Source organism: Anopheles aquasalis, chromosome 3, assembly GCF_943734665.1.
Source record: "Anopheles aquasalis chromosome 3, idAnoAquaMG_Q_19, whole genome shotgun sequence".
Lineage (NCBI taxonomy): Eukaryota > Metazoa > Arthropoda > Insecta > Diptera > Culicidae > Anopheles > Anopheles aquasalis.
The window spans coordinates 30,416,792-30,439,153 of NC_064878.1; the positions used below are offsets into that span (position 1 = coordinate 30,416,792).

Here is a 22,362-nt window from a genome sequence, read left to right on the forward strand (position 1 = left end):
TCAGACAGATCTAACTCTTCCATTAGACTCAAACCGTTGGTATGGGTGGCTGAGAGGTCACCCGTCTCAACTATCAGATAGTTCCATTTGAGCAAGTAAATCTCAAATGGAACTGTTGAGTGCCTCGACACTCGACTTGTCTTTATTTTAATCCTCTCTGCTCCGATGCCTCGAGCGTTCTAATCCATCTAGTTTTCTAACCTGATATCATCTTATTCTATTCCATCTAATTTACCGCTATTCCATCTAATTTTCTAACCTGATCTTAATCTACCCACGACGGTCCTCACGATCCGCGTCACCACAGAACCATTGAATTCCGAGATAGCGAATCTCGTCCACCAGGTGCAAGACCATGTGGTGGGAGAAGGTTGCTTGGCTTGGTTGCGACTTGGCAAGCTAGCAAAGAAATTGTTCTGCCACCCACAGACCTTCTCTGAAACAGTTGTACGTTAGTAACCTCTCAGCCACCCAAAATTTAAGAAAAGTATTGTTATTTTAGAAGTCCCTGTTTCAATACTAGACCATATAATAGAGGTATACTTATAGAATGTAAAACACTGACACAATAGACTCTCATCAAACAGTCTACTGTGTCAATTTTTTTGAACCTATTTACATCTATTTCTAATGGCAAGAATTTACTTGGCATTTTAATATCTGCCAACGTTAATGCTTCAATCGATTTAATAAAAAAATGGAATAAAAATCTTACTATATAAAGTATGAAAACTATCTAAAAGAAAAATGTTATATACAATGTCAAACTTTTGTAAAAAAATTAAGAACAGAATTTACACGAGACTCCGCTAGGTCTCCTAGCGGAGGTCCAATTGTAAGAGGATCTTGTTACCATCCGGCTCGTAGCCGCTTAAAGGGCAGGGTAGGCAGCCGTTCGTGATCCATTTGGCTGCATTAAAAGTAATTAGAACAAAATTATTAACCATTCCATACAAACGAACTACTATGAAGCGCAATTACTTACCTAAAATCACGCCAATTCCTTGATTGTCTGCTTTACAGCAGCGGACAGAGAAGCGAACGGGCCCGCCTGTTTTTTTTCGCTTAATACCGTTTGCTATGAGCATATTCGCCGCCTCCCCTACAAAGGGGCGCAGTACTTCGCTGTTCCTCGGAATGATGTATCCGGTGAAAGATCCTATGCTGAACGGCCTGATGTATGTTGAGGCGGCAGAGACACCCCAAACATGCACCTTGCGGTAGTCTGAATTTTGATATTTCTAAATTGGTTTTGTATGGTCTGTAGCTCTGAAGAGGGCGGAATGATTCCCGGCAGAGTTGATTAGGGAGGTTCGCTAGCTCCAGCTCTGACTCAAAGTGCGCTTGAATCTCTGCGAGCTGACCCAAAAACATGACAGCTAAGTCACTTTGTCTTGGTTGCCATGGTTGCGCTGGTGGATTAAATGAAACTCATGCTCAGAGCCGTTTCATCGTTTACCAGCCTTTTTTTATTGGATTTTTCCGCGAGGGATCGTGGTTGAAACAGGAGTGATGCCGGAGGTAGAGACGGAGATGGATAGAAGAAGGCAGGGGGGGGGGGGGTTTGTTGAGCTGATGGGTCGGTGGTGGAGGTGCTTCTACTGGTCGATGGGGGCTGGTGTTGACAGGACTTGTACGGACATTCTATGCCGTGCGGACAGCGGTGTCCAACCATTTCCAGATCAGGAAAACGCGTGCCGATCCACCTTTTTTAATGCCCCTGTAGACTCTCTTGTTCTCACTATGTAGCCGGGTCCCCAAAACAGTTCAGAGTACTCGGGTACCACTATGAAGAATGGCCAAGTCTACATTTATCCGTTAGCATTACCAGTCGCCTCAAAAAAATCTTCAATGGATGGGTTCGAGGCACCTGCTACAAGAAAGCGCGAGTGCTGGCATAGTAGCCCTATTGGTGAGTGCATCCTCCAATTGTTACTCAGCTTTAAATTAATAATTTCTCATCAACATACCAGCCTGCACCACGTCCTTTACTTTTTGTGTTAGCGTATTAATGCCAGATAGTGCCTTCAGTACATCCTCAGTGTATGTGAGTTGGTTCTCATTCCATCGGCTCTGTACTTTGGGCCAGTTACTCTGGAGAAGGCGCAGGGATTGCTGGCAGGGTTGGTCAGGAAAAAAATCGTTCGTTCCGGTTCTGATGCTACGATACAGTGGCTCACTCCTACGTGGTTGTCCAGCTAAAATAACATGAACCTTAAAAACTCCGTGTCCGCGCTTAAAGTGCAGGTTCAGGCGTTACATGGGAAATGGATGGCAGCTTTTGAAATCCCAGCGTTTGAGGTATTGTTTGCACTTTTGCTAACCTGTTGAACGCATTTTTGCTTCTCCTTGGCGCCATGCGGACCCATTTTCGGAAAGGTGCTCCGAACGTGCCATCAACCCTCGCAATGCCACGCCGCTCCGGCAGAATTCGTACAAGACGAATTTCGGACGTAACTCAGTGACGGGGAAAGCAATCTCGTTGGATTTAACAAATGGATTAACAGGCGAAACAGGCGATTGGCGAAACTATTCAAGCAAGTTCGGAGTGACTCTTTTTGGGTTAGAATTTGTTGGACCTGAAAAAGGCCGTTTTTCCCGTTGTTCGCGTGTTCCGTTCATATCGACGCAAAAAATCCTGTGTGTTGCGAGCAAACAGCTCTTCGAATCATTGATGCTTTGTTATATTGTTCCATTGTGAGCAAACGCGGCACCCATTTCTCACAGTTAAGCTTCTACTGTGTTCAGACAGATCTAACTCTTCCATTAGACTCAAACCGTTGGTATGGGTGGCTGAGAGGTCACCCGTCTCAACTATCAGATAGTTCCATTTGAGCAAGTAAATCTCAAATGGAACTGTTGAGTGCCTCGACACTCGACTTGTCTTTATTTTAATCCTCTCTGCTCCGATGCCTCGAGCGTTCTAATCCATCTAGTTTTCTAACCTGATATCATCTTATTCTATTCCATCTAATTTACCGCTATTCCATCTAATTTTCTAACCTGATCTTAATCTACCCACGACGGTCCTCACGATCCGCGTCACCACAGAACCATTGAATTCCGAGATAGCGAATCTCGTCCACCAGGTGCAAGACCATGTGGTGGGAGAAGGTTGCTTGGCTTGGTTGCGACTTGGCAAGCTAGCAAAGAAATTGTTCTGCCACCCACAGACCTTCTCTGAAACAGTTGTACGTTAGTAACCTCTCAGCCACCCAAAATTTAAGAAAAGTATTGTTATTTTAGAAGTCCCTGTTTCAATACTAGACCATATAATAGAGGTATACTTATAGAATGTAAAACACTGACACAATAGACTCTCATCAAACAGTCTACTGTGTCAATTTTTTTGAACCTATTTACATCTATTTCTAATGGCAAGAATTTACTTGGCATTTTAATATCTGCCAACGTTAATGCTTCAATCGATTTAATAAAAAAATGGAATAAAAATCTTACTATATAAAGTATGAAAACTATCTAAAAGAAAAATGTTATATACAATGTCAAACTTTTGTAAAAAAATTAAGAACAGAATTTACACGAGACTCCGCTAGGTCTCCTAGCGGAGGTCCAATTGTAAGAGGATCTTGTTACCATCCGGCTCGTAGCCGCTTAAAGGGCAGGGTAGGCAGCCGTTCGTGATCCATTTGGCTGCATTAAAAGTAATTAGAACAAAATTATTAACCATTCCATACAAACGAACTACTATGAAGCGCAATTACTTACCTAAAATCACGCCAATTCCTTGATTGTCTGCTTTACAGCAGCGGACAGAGAAGCGAACGGGCCCGCCTGTTTTTTTTCGCTTAATACCGTTTGCTATGAGCATATTCGCCGCCTCCCCTACAAAGGGGCGCAGTACTTCGCTGTTCCTCGGAATGATGTATCCGGTGAAAGATCCTATGCTGAACGGCCTGATGTATGTTGAGGCGGCAGAGACACCCCAAACATGCACCTTGCGGTAGTCTGAATTTTGATATTTCTAAATTGGTTTTGTATGGTCTGTAGCTCTGAAGAGGGCGGAATGATTCCCGGCAGAGTTGATTAGGGAGGTTCGCTAGCTCCAGCTCTGACTCAAAGTGCGCTTGAATCTCTGCGAGCTGACCCAAAAACATGACAGCTAAGTCACTTTGTCTTGGTTGCCATGGTTGCGCTGGTGGATTAAATGAAACTCATGCTCGGAGCCGTTTCATCGTTTACCAGCCTTTTTTTTATTGGATTTTTCCGCGAGGGATCGTGGTTGAAACAGGAGTGATGCCGGAGGTAGAGACGGAGATGGATAGAAGAAGGCAGGGGGGGGGGGGGTTTGTTGAGCTGATGGGTCGGTGGTGGAGGTGCTTCTACTGGTCGATGGGGGCTGGTGTTGACAGGACTTGTACGGACATTCTATGCCGTGCGGACAGCGGTGTCCAACCATTTCCAGATCAGGAAAACGCGTGCCGATCCACCTTTTTTAATGCCCCTGTAGACTCTCTTGTTCTCACTATGTAGCCGGGTCCCCAAAACAGTTCAGAGTACTCGGGTACCACTATGAAGAATGGCCAAGTCTACATTTATCCGTTAGCATTACCAGTCGCCTCAAAAAAATCTTCAATGGATGGGTTCGAGGCACCTGCTACAAGAAAGCGCGAGTGCTGGCATAGTAGCCCTATTGGTGAGTGCATCCTCCAATTGTTACTCAGCTTTAAATTAATAATTTCTCATCAACATACCAGCCTGCACCACGTCCTTTACTTTTTGTGTTAGCGTATTAATGCCAGATAGTGCCTTCAGTACATCCTCAGTGTATGTGAGTTGGTTCTCATTCCATCGGCTCTGTACTTTGGGCCAGTTGCTCTGGAGAAGGCGCAGGGATTGCTGGCAGGGTTGGTCAGGAAAAAAAATCGTTCGTTCCGGTTCTGATGCTACGATACAGTGGCTCACTCCTACGTGGTTGTCCAGCTAAAATAACATGAACCTTAAAAACTCCGTGTCCGCGCTTAAAGTGCAGGTTCAGGCGTTACATGGGAAATGGATGGCAGCTTTTGAAATCCCAGCGTTTGAGGTATTGTTTGCACTTTTGCTAACCTGTTGAACGCATTTTTGCTTCTCCTTGGCGCCATGCGGACCCATTTTCGGAAAGGTGCTCCGAACGTGCCATCAACCCTCGCAATGCCACGCCGCTCCGGCAGAATTCGTACAAGACGAATTTCGGACGTAACTCAGTGACGGGGAAAGCAATCTCGTTGGATTTAACAAATGGATTAACAGGCGAAACAGGCGATTGGCGAAACTATTCAAGCAAGTTCGGAGTGACTCTTTTTGGGTTAGAATTTGTTGGACCTGAAAAAGGCCGTTTTTCCCGTTGTTCGTGTGTTCCGTTCATATCGACGCAAAAAATCCTGTGTGTTGCGAGCAAACAGCTCTTCGAATCATTGATGCTTTGTTATATTGTTCCATTGTGAGCAAACGCGGCACCCATTTCTCACAGTTAAGCTTCTACTGTGTTCAGACAGATCTAACTCTTCCATTAGACTCAAACCGTTGGTATGGGTGGCTGAGAGGTCACCCGTCTCAACTATCAGATAGTTCCATTTGAGCAAGTAAATCTCAAATGGAACTGTTGAGTGCCTCGACACTCGACTTGTCTTTATTTTAATCCTCTCTGCTCCGATGCCTCGAGCGTTCTAATCCATCTAGTTTTCTAACCTGATATCATCTTATTCTATTCCATCTAATTTACCGCTATTCCATCTAATTTTCTAACCTGATCTTAATCTACCCACGACGGTCCTCACGATCCGCGTCACCACAGAACCATTGAATTCCGAGATAGCGAATCTCGTCCACCAGGTGCAAGACCATGTGGTGGGAGAAGGTTGCTTGGCTTGGTTGCGACTTGGCAAGCTAGCAAAGAAATTGTTCTGCCACCCACAGACCTTCTCTGAAACAGTTGTACGTTAGTAACCTCTCAGCCACCCAAAATTTAAGAAAAGTATTGTTATTTTAGAAGTCCCTGTTTCAATACTAGACCATATAATAGAGGTATACTTATAGAATGTAAAACACTGACACAATAGACTCTCATCAAACAGTCTACTGTGTCAATTTTTTTGAACCTATTTACATCTATTTCTAATGGCAAGAATTTACTTGGCATTTTAATATCTGCCAACGTTAATGCTTCAATCGATTTAATAAAAAAATGGAATAAAAATCTTACTATATAAAGTATGAAAACTATCTAAAAGAAAAATGTTATATACAATGTCAAACTTTTGTAAAAAAATTAAGAACAGAATTTACACGAGACTCCGCTAGGTCTCCTAGCGGAGGTCCAATTGTAAGAGGATCTTGTTACCATCCGGCTCGTAGCCGCTTAAAGGGCAGGGTAGGCAGCCGTTCGTGATCCATTTGGCTGCATTAAAAGTAATTAGAACAAAATTATTAACCATTCCATACAAACGAACTACTATGAAGCGCAATTACTTACCTAAAATCACGCCAATTCCTTGATTGTCTGCTTTACAGCAGCGGACAGAGAAGCGAACGGGCCCGCCTGTTTTTTTTTCGCTTAATACCGTTTGCTATGAGCATATTCGCCGCCTCCCCTACAAAGGGGCGCAGTACTTCGCTGTTCCTCGGAATGATGTATCCGGTGAAAGATCCTATGCTGAACGGCCTGATGTATGTTGAGGCGGCAGAGACACCCCAAACATGCACCTTGCGGTAGTCTGAATTTTGATATTTCTAAATTGGTTTTGTATGGTCTGTAGCTCTGAAGAGGGCGGAATGATTCCCGGCAGAGTTGATTAGGGAGGTTCGCTAGCTCCAGCTCTGACTCAAAGTGCGCTTGAATCTCTGCGAGCTGACCCAAAAACATGACAGCTAAGTCACTTTGTCTTGGTTGCCATGGTTGCGCTGGTGGATTAAATGAAACTCATGCTCGGAGCCGTTTCATCGTTTACCAGCCTTTTTTTATTGGATTTTTCCGCGAGGGATCGTGGTTGAAACAGGAGTGATGCCGGAGGTAGAGACGGAGATGGATAGAAGAAGGCAGGGGGGGGGGGGGGTTTGTTGAGCTGATGGGTCGGTGGTGGAGGTGCTTCTACTGGTCGATGGGGGCTGGTGTTGACAGGACTTGTACGGACATTCTATGCCGTGCGGACAGCGGTGTCCAACCATTTCCAGATCAGGAAAACGCGTGCCGATCCACCTTTTTTAATGCCCCTGTAGACTCTCTTGTTCTCACTATGTAGCCGGGTCCCCAAAACAGTTCAGAGTACTCGGGTACCACTATGAAGAATGGCCAAGTCTACATTTATCCGTTAGCATTACCAGTCGCCTCAAAAAAATCTTCAATGGATGGGTTCGAGGCACCTGCTACAAGAAAGCGCGAGTGCTGGCATAGTAGCCCTATTGGTGAGTGCATCCTCCAATTGTTACTCAGCTTTAAATTAATAATTTCTCATCAACATACCAGCCTGCACCACGTCCTTTACTTTTTGTGTTAGCGTATTAATGCCAGATAGTGCCTTCAGTACATCCTCAGTGTATGTGAGTTGGTTCTCATTCCATCGGCTCTGTACTTTGGGCCAGTTGCTCTGGAGAAGGCGCAGGGAGGATTGCTGGCAGGGTTGGTCAGGAAAAAAAATCGTTCGTTCCGGTTCTGATGCTACGATACAGTGGCTCACTCCTACGTGGTTGTCCAGCTAAAATAACATGAACCTTAAAAACTCCGTGTCCGCGCTTAAAGTGCAGGTTCAGGCGTTACATGGGAAATGGATGGCAGCTTTTGAAATCCCAGCGTTTGAGGTATTGTTTGCACTTTTGCTAACCTGTTGAACGCATTTTTGCTTCTCCTTGGCGCCATGCGGACCCATTTTCGGAAAGGTGTTCCGAACGTGCCATCAACCCTCGCAATGCCACGCCGCTCCGGCAGAATTCGTACAAGACGAATTTCGGACGTAACTCAGTGACGGGGAAAGCAATCTCGTTGGATTTAACAAATGGATTAACAGGCGAAACAGGCGATTGGCGAAACTATTCAAGCAAGTTCGGAGTGACTCTTTTTGGGTTAGAATTTGTTGGACCTGAAAAAGGCCGTTTTTCCCGTTGTTCGTGTGTTCCGTTCATATCGACGCAAAAAATCCTGTGTGTTGCGAGCAAACAGCTCTTCGAATCATTGATGCTTTGTTATATTGTTCCATTGTGAGCAAACGCGGCACCCATTTCTCACAGTTAAGCTTCTACTGTGTTCAGACAGATCTAACTCTTCCATTAGACTCAAACCGTTGGTATGGGTGGCTGAGAGGTCACCCGTCTCAACTATCAGATAGTTCCATTTGAGCAAGTAAATCTCAAATGGAACTGTTGAGTGCCTCGACACTCGACTTGTCTTTATTTTAATCCTCTCTGCTCCGATGCCTCGAGCGTTCTAATCCATCTAGTTTTCTAACCTGATATCATCTTATTCTATTCCATCTAATTTACCGCTATTCCATCTAATTTTCTAACCTGATCTTAATCTACCCACGACGGTCCTCACGATCCGCGTCACCACAGAACCATTGAATTCCGAGATAGCGAATCTCGTCCACCAGCTGCAAGACCATGTGGTGGGAGAAGGTTGCTTGGCTTGGTTGCGACTTGGCAAGCTAGCAAAGAAATTGTTCTGCCACCCACAGACCTTCTCTGAAACAGTTGTACGTTAGTAACCTCTCAGCCACCCAAAATTTAAGAAAAGTATTGTTATTTTAGAAGTCCCTGTTTCAATACTAGACCATATAATAGAGGTATACTTATAGAATGTAAAACACTGACACAATAGACTCTCATCAAACAGTCTACTGTGTCAATTTTTTTGAACCTATTTACATCTATTTCTAATGGCAAGAATTTACTTGGCATTTTAATATCTGCCAACGTTAATGCTTCAATCGATTTAATAAAAAAATGGAATAAAAATCTTACTATATAAAGTATGAAAACTATCTAAAAGAAAAATGTTATATACAATGTCAAACTTTTGTAAAAAAATTAAGAACAGAATTTACACGAGACTCCGCTAGGTCTCCTAGCGGAGGTCCAATTGTAAGAGGATCTTGTTACCATCCGGCTCGTAGCCGCTTAAAGGGCAGGGTAGGCAGCCGTTCGTGATCCATTTGGCTGCATTAAAAGTAATTAGAACAAAATTATTAACCATTCCATACAAACGAACTACTATGAAGCGCAATTACTTACCTAAAATCACGCCAATTCCTTGATTGTCTGCTTTACAGCAGCGGACAGAGAAGCGAACGGGCCCGCCTGTTTTTTTTCGCTTAATACCGTTTGCTATGAGCATATTCGCCGCCTCCCCTACAAAGGGGCGCAGTACTTCGCTGTTCCTCGGAATGATGTATCCGGTGAAAGATCCTATGCTGAACGGCCTGATGTATGTTGAGGCGGCAGAGACACCCCAAACATGCACCTTGCGGTAGTCTGAATTTTGATATTGCTAAATTGGTTTTGTATGGTCTGTAGCTCTGAAGAGGGCGGAATGATTCCCGGCAGAGTTGATTAGGGAGGTTCGCTAGCTCCAGCTCTGACTCAAAGTGCGCTTGAATCTCTGCGAGCTGACCCAAAAACATGACAGCTAAGTCACTTTGTCTTGGTTGCCATGGTTGCGCTGGTGGATTAAATGAAACTCATGCTCGGAGACGTTTCATCGTTTACCAGCCTTTTTTTATTGGATTTTTCCGCGAGGGATCGTGGTTGAAACAGGAGTGATGCCGGAGGTAGAGACGGAGATGGATAGAAGAAGGCAGGGGGGGGGGGGGGGGTTTGTTGAGCTGATGGGTCGGTGGTGGAGGTGCTTCTACTGGTCGATGGGGGCTGGTGTTGACAGGACTTGTACGGACATTCTATGCCGTGCGGACAGCGGTGTCCAACCATTTCCAGATCAGGAAAACGCGTGCCGATCCACCTTTTTTAATGCCCCTGTAGACTCTCTTGTTCTCACTATGTAGCCGGGTCCCCAAAACAGTTCAGAGTACTCGGGTACCACTATGAAGAATGGCCAAGTCTACATTTATCCGTTAGCATTACCAGTCGCCTCAAAAAAATCTTCAATGGATGGGTTCGAGGCACCTGCTACAAGAAAGCGCGAGTGCTGGCATAGTAGCCCTATTGGTGAGTGCATCCTCCAATTGTTACTCAGCTTTAAATTAATAATTTCTCATCAACATACCAGCCTGCACCACGTCCTTTACTTTTTGTGTTAGCGTATTAATGCCAGATAGTGCCTTCAGTACATCCTCAGTGTATGTGAGTTGGTTCTCATTCCATCGGCTCTGTACTTTGGGCCAGTTGCTCTGGAGAAGGCGCAGGGATTGCTGGCAGGGTTGGTCAGGAAAAAAAATCGTTCGTTCCGGTTCTGATGCTACGATACAGTGGCTCACTCCTACGTGGTTGTCCAGCTAAAATAACATGAACCTTAAAAACTCCGTGTCCGCGCTTAAAGTGCAGGTTCAGGCGTTACATGGGAAATGGATGGCAGCTTTTGAAATCCCAGCGTTTGAGGTATTGTTTGCACTTTTGCTAACCTGTTGAACGCATTTTTGCTTCTCCTTGGCGCCATGCGGACCCATTTTCGGAAAGGTGTTCCGAACGTGCCATCAACCCTCGCAATGCCACGCCGCTCCGGCAGAATTCGTACAAGACGAATTTCGGACGTAACTCAGTGACGGGGAAAGCAATCTCGTTGGATTTAACAAATGGATTAACAGGCGAAACAGGCGATTGGCGAAACTATTCAAGCAAGTTCGGAGTGACTCTTTTTGGGTTAGAATTTGTTGGACCTGAAAAAGGCCGTTTTTCCCGTTGTTCGTGTGTTCCGTTCATATCGACGCAAAAAATCCTGTGTGTTGCGAGCAAACAGCTCTTCGAATCATTGATGCTTTGTTATATTGTTCCATTGTGAGCAAACGCGGCACCCATTTCTCACAGTTAAGCTTCTACTGTGTTCAGACAGATCTAACTCTTCCATTAGACTCAAACCGTTGGTATGGGTGGCTGAGAGGTCACCCGTCTCAACTATCAGATAGTTCCATTTGAGCAAGTAAATCTCAAATGGAACTGTTGAGTGCCTCGACACTCGACTTGTCTTTATTTTAATCCTCTCTGCTCCGATGCCTCGAGCGTTCTAATCCATCTAGTTTTCTAACCTGATATCATCTTATTCTATTCCATCTAATTTACCGCTATTCCATCTAATTTTCTAACCTGATCTTAATCTACCCACGACGGTCCTCACGATCCGCGTCACCACAGAACCATTGAATTCCGAGATAGCGAATCTCGTCCACCAGCTGCAAGACCATGTGGTGGGAGAAGGTTGCTTGGCTTGGTTGCGACTTGGCAAGCTAGCAAAGAAATTGTTCTGCCACCCACAGACCTTCTCTGAAACAGTTGTACGTTAGTAACCTCTCAGCCACCCAAAATTTAAGAAAAGTATTGTTATTTTAGAAGTCCCTGTTTCAATACTAGACCATATAATAGAGGTATACTTATAGAATGTAAAACACTGACACAATAGACTCTCATCAAACAGTCTACTGTGTCAATTTTTTTGAACCTATTTACATCTATTTCTAATGGCAAGAATTTACTTGGCATTTTAATATCTGCCAACGTTAATGCTTCAATCGATTTAATAAAAAAATGGAATAAAAATCTTACTATATAAAGTATGAAAACTATCTAAAAGAAAAATGTTATATACAATGTCAAACTTTTGTAAAAAAATTAAGAACAGAATTTACACGAGACTCCGCTAGGTCTCCTAGCGGAGGTCCAATTGTAAGAGGATCTTGTTACCATCCGGCTCGTAGCCGCTTAAAGGGCAGGGTAGGCAGCCGTTCGTGATCCATTTGGCTGCATTAAAAGTAATTAGAACAAAATTATTAACCATTCCATACAAACGAACTACTATGAAGCGCAATTACTTACCTAAAATCACGCCAATTCCTTGATTGTCTGCTTTACAGCAGCGGACAGAGAAGCGAACGGGCCCGCCTGTTTTTTTTAGCTTAATACCGTTTGCTATGAGCATATTCGCCGCCTCCCCTACAAAGGGGCGCAGTACTTCGCTGTTCCTCGGAATGATGTATCCGGTGAAAGATCCTATGCTGAACGGCCTGATGTATGTTGAGGCGGCAGAGACACCCCAAACATGCACCTTGCGGTAGTCTGAATTTTGATATTTCTAAATTGGTTTTGTATGGTCTGTAGCTCTGAAGAGGGCGGAATGATTCCCGGCAGAGTTGATTAGGGAGGTTCGCTAGCTCCAGCTCTGACTCAAAGTGCGCTTGAATCTCTGCGAGCTGACCCAAAAACATGACAGCTAAGTCACTTTGTCTTGGTTGCCATGGTTGCGCTGGTGGATTAAATGAAACTCATGCTCGGAGCCGTTTCATCGTTTACCAGCCTTTTTTTATTGGATTTTTCCGCGAGGGATCGTGGTTGAAACAGGAGTGATGCCGGAGGTAGAGACGGAGATGGATAGAAGAAGGCAGGGGGGGGGGGTTTGTTGAGCTGATGGGTCGGTGGTGGAGGTGCTTCTACTGGTCGATGGGGGCTGGTGTTGACAGGACTTGTACGGACATTCTATGCCGTGCGGACAGCGGTGTCCAACCATTTCCAGATCAGGAAAACGCGTGCCGATCCACCTTTTTTAATGCCCCTGTAGACTCTCTTGTTCTCACTATGTAGCCGGGTCCCCAAAACAGTTCAGAGTACTCGGGTACCACTATGAAGAACGGCCAAGTCTACATTTATCCGTTAGCATTACCAGTCGCCTCAAAAAAATCTTCAATGGATGGGTTCGAGGCACCTGCTACAAGAAAGCGCGAGTGCTGGCATAGTAGCCCTATTGGTGAGTGCATCCTCCAATTGTTACTCAGCTTTAAATTAATAATTTCTCATCAACATACCAGCCTGCACCACGTCCTTTACTTTTTGTGTTAGCGTATTAATGCCAGATAGTGCCTTCAGTACATCCTCAGTGTATGTGAGTTGGTTCTCATTCCATCGGCTCTGTACTTTGGGCCAGTTGCTCTGGAGAAGGCGCAGGGATTGCTGGCAGGGTTGGTCAGGAAAAAAAATCGTTCGTTCCGGTTCTGATGCTACGATACAGTGGCTCACTCCTACGTGGATGTCCAGCTAAAATAACATGAACCTTAAAAACTCCGTGTCCGCGCTTAATGTGCAGGTTCAGGCGTTACATGGGAAATGGATGGCAGCTTTTGAAATCCCAGCGTTTGAGGTATTGTTTGCACTTTTGCTACATGCACATGAAACATTTTGGACAACGGCTTTACTGAATTAGATCTGTGGTTTTCACTGTAAAGGATGATAGTGGTGACATTGTTGGCGATTAATGCTGTGGATGTGGTTTTGTAAGGATAATGGAATGCCAGAGTTTGAGGGGATTTGAAAGATCAGAGAAGAACATTTGTAGCTACACAGTTCAGGTAAAGAAATCTGTTAGTTGGAGGGATTTGTGCTAAGTATATTGTTGTTACTAGTATATGGTGATAGGCAGATTTAAGTTTGACGATTAGCTCTATATTCTATTTTAAATATCGCAAACGAAAATGTACCGCATATGTTGCTGAGCATTGAGAAAGTTTTTGAACATACCGTGCATTTAAATGCTCGCACTTGGTTATGATCAATTGTGATGTGACGTTGCAGTTGCAACTTTGAGTGAAAATAGTAATTGCAAGGTTCACATCTAAAGTTTCCGGGATTGTCATGCACTGTGCGTCTGTGACGGTACATGTTGCTGAGCATTGAGAAAGTTTTTGAACATACCGTGCATTTAAATGCTCGCACTTGGTTATGATCAATTGTGATGTTATCTTCGTCGATAATGCAATTGCCGCCATCTTCCACTCGCACTTGGTTATGATCAATTGTGATGTTATCTTCGTCGATAATGCAATTGCCGCCATCTTCCACTCGCACTTGGTGATGATCAATTGTGATGTTATCTTCGTCGATAATGCAATTGCCGCCATCTTCCACTCGCACTTGGTTATGATCAATTGTGATGTTATCTTCGTCGATAATGCAATTGCCGCCATCTTCCACATGCACTTGGTGATGATCAATTATGATGTTATCTTCGTCGATAATGCAATTGCCGCCATCTTCCACAATTTGTAATTGATAGGTTTGAGTGGTTAGGAAAAGTTACAATAATAGGTTTAGGGCCAGCTAATTGTCACATGCTGTTTTTACTAAGCATCTGAGTAATTTATTACCGCGTTTCTGAGGCTCTTGGGATGTTTATTATTCATAGGATTTTCAAGATATTGGAAACGAGTGTTGTTATAATTAGCGCTTTCTGGATAATACAGAGTGTAGGCATCTACTTCGCTAGACGCAGTCTTAAATATTGTCCTTATACTAATATAAATATTCTTGAAATTGTTCATCAGTTTTATGTTTACATTACTATAATGAATTTTTATATTGCATATTTAGATTAAGTATTTTACATCAAGTATTATTTGTACTGTATTGAAATCTTTAATAAATACCCATATTGAAATCTTCAATAAATTAAGAATTTGAATCCGTCGTGACGGTATAAATACTTCTACTTATTCGGAGCTTCGCAACCAATGTCAATTGAATAAAGCTGTGTTGAATTTGTTTTTTTTTTTGAATTTGTTAAAACTGTACGTCTCCTATTATATGGTTCGCTACGGTTTGCGTAGTCCACGCTGAAACGCTATGATTTCCGGGTAGACGTGTGACGGAAATGGAGGTATTTGAGTATGGCTAGAACGATGTGGTTTAGGCGTCTAGGTTTTTTTTTGCGATAGCTAGGTTTTATTGCTCTCTTGTCCTCCGCCCATGCTGGAGTCTACCATCGGTGCGAAATTGTGCTACGTATTTCTAACGTTACGGATATTTTAGGACCTTAGCTTTCCTAGGTCTGGCCGCTTTATTTGCTATCCTCCTTTTGTTCATGCTTTAAATTCATCTAGAAGAGTCGATCCGATTTGTAGATTGGCATTTGATTTAAGATGCGTTTCTGGTATCGATAAATTGAGCTATTTTTCCTATTTGGCTACTTTTGCATTTGTACGTACGAATGTTTCCTTAACTTACAAACCTTATTAGCTTATGTCTTTTCTAAGCTTTCAGCTAGTCTACATCTAAATCTTGATCTAAAATGGGCAAGTATTGTGATGGGATAGTATTGTGATTGACAAAATTACATGAATTCTATATGTCTATCTTGCTTTTAAAAACTTTCTTTAAATTTTATTTCTTATACGTTCACCTGTCGCCCAATTGCTTGATAACATTAGATAGCTTTCTTAGGATTTGCTGGCCAAGCTACACGTAAAAACTAACCATCTGTTAATTGATGAATTCGATTACTCCTTGATGCGTGAAAATTTCGTGTCAAGCATTGGGACGCGCAAACAATATACTTACGCGAGGCAGCTAACAGAAATAAACTGTAACAAACGATGGCGGAGCGGTGTTTAGGCGTTGCGTATTGATCGCCATCCGTAGATTACTGACATGCCACATTGTTGGAAACAGTAAGGGTGGTCAATCTGACCGAGTAATGTGAGCCGCCAGTCAAAGAGAAGTGAACACGGCAAACGAACGAATTCTTTTGTTCACTGCAAAGAACGTATCCCCGTAGAACCATATTTTAAAAATGTGAGTTATTTGAAACATATTTAGGCTTCTCTTGTTTTATCGTTCATTCGTCACTTGCACTGTGCTGCTGTTGGCACTCTCTGTAGCTCGACAAAACGTGAAACGATACATGGCATGCAGTGACATCTAGTGAAGGGAAGCAGCACTGCTGGGCACCTCAAATAACTCTCACACAAGGCGTCTCCAGACTGTGTATGTGAAAAGTTGATGGGTACGGAAGGTAAAGCACGAATGAAGCACTTACTGTTCAAAGTCATTTTATTTCCAACATTTGCAGGCACGTACAATTGCGGGAAAGCCTCTACGCGGAGGCTTGTCGTCAATGAACAAGCATCAAATGCGACGGGAAAGAAAGAAAGAAATTTAGATCGTCGTTAAACAGCGTCACTGCGCTCTCGTTCAAGATAAATATTTAAAAGATAAAGATTTCTCTTCGGAAAAGCACATCCACCATGCGCCTCCATTCCACGTGTGAAGCACCATGCGCCTCCATTGCGATAGCGAGCTCACATTTCCATTCAATCAAGATAACAAAATGAAATACAAATGGGTATGAAGTCTACCAGCCAGTCATGAGACTGAAGAATGAGACCAGGCGTTATGGTAGCGGGGCTACCTCTCCACCGTGTCGTGCAGGTGCCACGGAAAAAAACTCAACGACCACGGAATAGAATCACAAAAATAGTAACAAACCAGATAATCAAGGTCACTGTAGGAGTGCAGTTAATATCAAAAATGCATTTCTTTATTCAATTGAAATTGGTTGCACAGCTTAATATGTGTAGCATAAAAAAATGCATAGCGTAAAATATGCAATATAAAAATTACTCAACGCTACATAAATCTGAAGCCCAATGTCAACGATATTTATATTTGTATTATTATAATATTTGAGCATGCGGCTAACGAAGTAGATCCCTATAATCTATAGCATCAATGAAGCGCTTATTATAACAACCCGCATTTTCGATATTCTCATAATCATAAGAGTAACTGACCATTTCCTAGCCCTAAATTAGTTCTCCTATATCCTACCCTAACCACTGAAACCTATCAATTACAATATTTGTTCTGTTACCTACTATTCCAAATCTAAATCGTTCTATGTACACTTTCATTTTCATTTTTCAATATAGAACATCGAGTAATACGCCAATTTTAAATATACCGCTCACCATATACTACTAAGAAGCATTTTTAAATATACTTTGCACAAATCCCTCCAACTAACAGATTTCTTTACCTGAACTGTGTAGCTACCAATCTTCTTCTCTGATCTTTCGAATCTCCTCAACACCTTGGCATTCCATTATCCTTACAAAACCGCATCCACAGCACTAATCGCCAACAATGTCACCACTATCATCCTTGACAGTGAAAACCACATATCTAATTCAGTAAAGCCGTTGTCCAAAATGTTTCATGTATGCTTCCATCAAGTGATATTCGTCGTCAGTGTTGGAACAAGTACGTTGTTGATGTTGTGCCAGTTATTGTCGATCATCATTCTTTCTTTTCTCAGATCCAAAAACTCAACCATCCATGCGAATGTTTTCGATAGTATTTCCATGCTTCCATATGCGTACAATTGTAGTTTCTGTTATACTGGATTCAGATTCGGTGTTCACTAGATGTTTCGACTTATTCTTGATTAAAGATGGTTTCATTTTCGAAGCGCATGGAAATCATATGATCGAAACTTAACGCACAAAATAACTTTTCTTGCTCTGGAATATGTGATTTCTCTATTTGCAAAATTCGATAATTGCCTTCAAACGAAGCGCAGACGATCTGGTCGAGATGATTTGTTCTCCTGATGCTCATTCTTCGAGCAATTTCGTGCAGCACAATGCTCTCTTGAATAAATGACGGTGTATCGGACATTACTTCTTGCAGTATGCACGCGATCTGTGCATGAAATTCTTATCAGTTATCTGAAGTCAGCTTACACTGATGTTTTAGTATTAAATCCGTTTTTACTTGTTGCTGATGATGATCGAGTGTCGTAGAGATCATTTTGGATTCCTCACAGCAAAGTTGTAGCGGATCGTTGCAGTGATCAATACTGAGAATTGGTCTGCAAGGATATGGTCACCAGGTATGTTCAATCTGTTTCCTATGTCGTAATCCTAATAACTGTTACTCCGGATTCGCGCATCTTTGAATCTTTCTAATAACTTTCATCTGATATAATATTGAAACTAACTAACTAACTTATAAGCTAAATTTAAGAGCCTTTCCATTAGGTTATGGTTTAAGTTGATTCTAGTCGTCATTCCATCATCACTGAGTGATTGTAATGAATATGTGTAAACAAGCAGCGGTCCGCATCAGTGAATAAATGTAGCATGATCTTTCACAAGAATCTATTCTATCCACTTTTAGTTGAGCAGAATGATATCGTTTGACGTTGCAATTTTTCCAGTAGGATGAATCCTGTGGAAAAGATGGAAAATACAAAAAGATGGAAGATGTAAGTGATCGAAAAAAATAAGAATAAGAATGCACATAAAATCGCCACATCAGCGGAATCAGCAAAACTTACTTTTAACATCGTTGAGTTTTGTAGAATCGTTGTTCTTGGGGTGTTGGCTGTTTCCTTGCATTAATCTTCTATTCATTGTTAGAACAGATCAGCGAAAATTCACATCATTTGTTATGGGATGGTATTTTAAATTAAGTAGCAAGATTAATGTTGGAATATTTCAAAGTTTGCAAACAAAACTATGACATACATACAGACATGTCGGATTTTCTTCTTACTTGAAATGAACTGAAATGAGGCTTCATTTTTGTCCAAACATAGTGATAAGATAATAATGTTAAGACTTTTAGCCTTTTAATTGAATTAACTATCGTAAAACGCGGTAATTATTAATTGATTTTTTAATTCAAGGTTTGTTTTTGTTTTTTGTTCTTCAACATTAAGGTGAGTGCGTTTTTTCTTATCATAAAGTGGTTCTGGTTCCAGAACCGATTTCCGATGGCTCAAATCGAGCTATCGACAGTCGTTCATAAAGATGATGAACGGGAGAGAGGGCTCTCCACTCCAGATTCTCCACGCGTTAGAGAGTGAGGCCCGCTCTGGCACTCTGAATATTGGAAAGAAATTCGGGAACTTGCAAACGATCCGCAGGCCGAGGAAGATGCATTTTCTAATCAAAGTGTGAAGTTACAAGCGATTGTAATTGAATTGTGAAACACTAAATACGAAACAATAAAGAACAATCATAGTAAAATTCGTAAAGTAGCAAGGATGATTTGGATTTTTGTGTTGTACTACCCGAAGCATCAAGCATCTTATGGGATAGCGGCAATCGAGCATTATTCTTATTTTGATGGAAATTTTGAAACGGGCTGTATTGTTGTTGTTTTATGTTCATCCTACGCTGAATGCTTCAGATTAAACAATCAAATGTCGTCAACTGGAGAGATTGCATCTAACTTATTTAACAAATAATTACCAAATCGCAATAATGCTGGAAGAGTTCTGCAAACACAAAATACTGGAAGAGTATTTAGAAGAGAGAAGCCCAAATAGAGTACGATATTGTTACGATTTTTTTTATCCCCAGCAAATGAGAAGCTATTGCGTGTTCAAGTAAATTACATCACTCCTGCACAATATTTAGCAAATGGTGATGCTGATTAGCATTCTGTAACAATAGATTAAATGAAATATTTTAAATCTACATACTCTCGGGCAGTTTACTGCGTACTGGTGGACGACGCAAGGTATGTTTTCTTTCGTAAAATTTTCTTCTTGTGCTCTTAAATTGCTCATTACGAAATGTAAAGGCAGGAAACAAAGGGACGGAAGCATTAATGCGGTACACGAAAATGTAGAAATCACCATCACCTTAGTGAAAAAACAAATTCACCTTCCTTCGTGAAAAAACAAATTCGCCGTCCAAACCAGGAAAAAAACAAACAGGAGCACGATACGAACGACAAAGGAGGAACGGGGAGTACGTTTTTGGTGGTTACAGCAGACGTTTTGTTTGCATCGAACATCGATTATGGAACTGTTTTTTCACAAGAACGTTAGTATCTTCTGACGTTTTTCAAGCAACGCATCACAGCACGTCTCTCCGTCACCATCTGAAGATATTCGAGTTTTTACTTGTGTTTTACCGTTGTTTTTGCTGCTTTTTTTTGTCGTGAATCGTTACATTATTTCGTGGTGCTGTTAATATACGTTGCTGTCCTTGCGGGCCTACGCGTTGTGTTCGTGGTGATCGTTTATATTTTTTCGTACGGACGCTAACTCTACCGGTTACTATGGCGACAGCATGCAGAGCTTGTGCACGTAGCGTCAGCAGCACGAACATGTATGTGTGTAAAGGATGCTGCAAGTCGATGTTTCACCTCGATTCTCTTGGACTCTCGAGTGCCGCGGTGAAAGAGCTGAGTCGCGAGTCCTCTAATCTGCTATGGTTCTGTGATGGGTGCATCGTCCAACAAAGGAAACGTTGATGTGTGATGGGTGCAACGTCCAACATGATCTGGCTGAAGCCATGAACAATCCAAAGGCTTTGTTTGTGCATGAATGTGATCGCCGCGCCTCTGAGTTGGACGAGTTCAAACGGTCACTGTTGGCTGAATTTGATCGGCGTTCTGAGTCCATGATCAATACCATGAAAAAGGACATGTCGTCTGATGCGTTAACGAACACTGGAATAGCAACACACACATACCACTTGAACGCATTTATAACAACAATGCTAGATACAGAGATGCACTCGTTAATGCGCTTAAACGTAGGTTGCTGGAGCGCTCCCCACCTCTAAGTGAGACGAATGTGCTACACCAAGGGACAGCATCCGCTCTGTCGCCCACCAGAATGGTGAGAACGGTAGCGGCTAGTGAACCACGCTCGTGGCTTTATCTCACTCGCGTGGCACCCGACGTCACGATCGATGAGATGACCCAAGTGGTAAAAAATCTCCTTGGCTCCACTGATGTGGTTGTGTACAGCCTCGCTCCACGCGATCGTAATCGCGATACACTCACATTCGTTTCTTTCAAGGTTGGGTATCCAGCCGCACTGCGCGATATCGCACATTCACCAAACACGTGGCCCCTTGGCCTGCACTACCGTGAATTCGATGATCGACGAACGACACGCACTGCCAACTTCTGGCGTCCTCGGAACAACAATACCGTGCACGAAACTTCGAGAATTGTGGACCCTCAAGAATGACGCGACGCGACACCAACTGAGCCTTTCCGCACCGTCCGAGCCCGTATACTTCACTCTGATCCAGCGGCCCCCACTCCTGCTGGAGTATCTATTTACTACCAAAATGTTCGGGGATTACGAACACGCATTGACAGTCTCCGTCTCTCTCTCACCGAACAAGCGTACGATATTGTGGTACTCACTGAGACATGGCTCAATGAGTCCATTCCATCCAGTCTGATATTTGGCGACAACTACACGGTCATCAGAACCGACCGCAACTGTGAGAACTCGTCGCGTGCTGATGGTGGTGGTGTTCTAAAATGCCATAAAAATGATAACTGATAACGCTATCTAGGCGAGAGAAAGTGAATGTAGAGATCGAGAAAAAAAGAGGAATAAAAAGAGAACATAATGAACCAGAGGATTCAACGGGAAGCCACTACCGTTGGCTCGCAGAATCGCAGAGTTGAGTGTAGAAGCGAATGCGAGTGAGGGCAGTGGTTTTTTTACAGTTTGCCAATATTTCGTACTTTCGAATATTCCAGCAGATCGCTACTGCACATCACTACGATAAAAATACTGTGGAATAAAGGATACTGCTGACTACCGCATGTTAACGCCAGGTCCATAGTGCAAGGTGAAGTAATTAGGGCAAACTAGGCGACATCAGAACCAGCTGTGAAATCGGTCGTCAAATGTTTTTCTCCCTCTCATTAAACTTTTTTTTTACTACGACGTTTTTTGCCGAAACGACGTGTAAGTGCGCTAGGTTAATGTGATGAAATAATATAAAATTGATATAAATTCCATTTCAGTTTTGAGAGACTGATACTCCAACGACCGCTCCAAACCACGTTCGTCACCGGAGCGGAAGAATCCCGAAGAGACAGACAGAGTTAGGAACAGGCAGGAGAAAGAAAGAGTTATTAAAAAAGCAGACGATCCCGTGTTCGGATCACTCTTAACTGAACAGTTAGAAATCGCAAGATAAACCAGTAGGCTAGTACTATGAGAGCACAGGAATGAAATAAACGAATTTGGCTCTACTGAAGTGGATTCCGGCATACAAAAAAAGCTTAAGTGTAGGTTAAAAGCCTGCGGCGTTAACCCCTACCGACGGTGCATTACGAGCCAGGAACCAATAAGACCGATACAAAGCAAAGGAGCGGAAAACGGATACTTCCTTTTTAGATTAGTTTTACAATTTACCACTTTTTGTTTTGAAACAGAGTTTTCCTTCTTCCCATATTAGTCTACTACCTCTTTTAGAACAGTGTTAGTGTGTCCCGTTTTAAGATGGGGTTGTAATAAAATTATATGTTATTATATTATTTATTTTAAGTTTAGGATTTTAGAAAGTACATTTAAAAGTTAAGAAAAATGGCATTCAACAAAAAGGAACAAAGGTCAACTGGCGGCGGTTCAAACAGAATGTAGGGACTAACCCAACTGCAGCATGAAGT

The 22,362-nt window shown here is 42.6% G+C and overlaps 1 protein-coding gene across 2 annotated transcripts in view; it reads right to left on the reverse strand.

Annotated features, from left to right (window-relative positions):
- The window catches only part of LOC126576295 (uncharacterized), a 472,692-nt gene that overhangs the window by 31,220 nt on the left and 419,110 nt on the right, over positions 1–22,362 (reverse strand). The gene's annotated exons all lie outside the window — the stretch shown is intronic.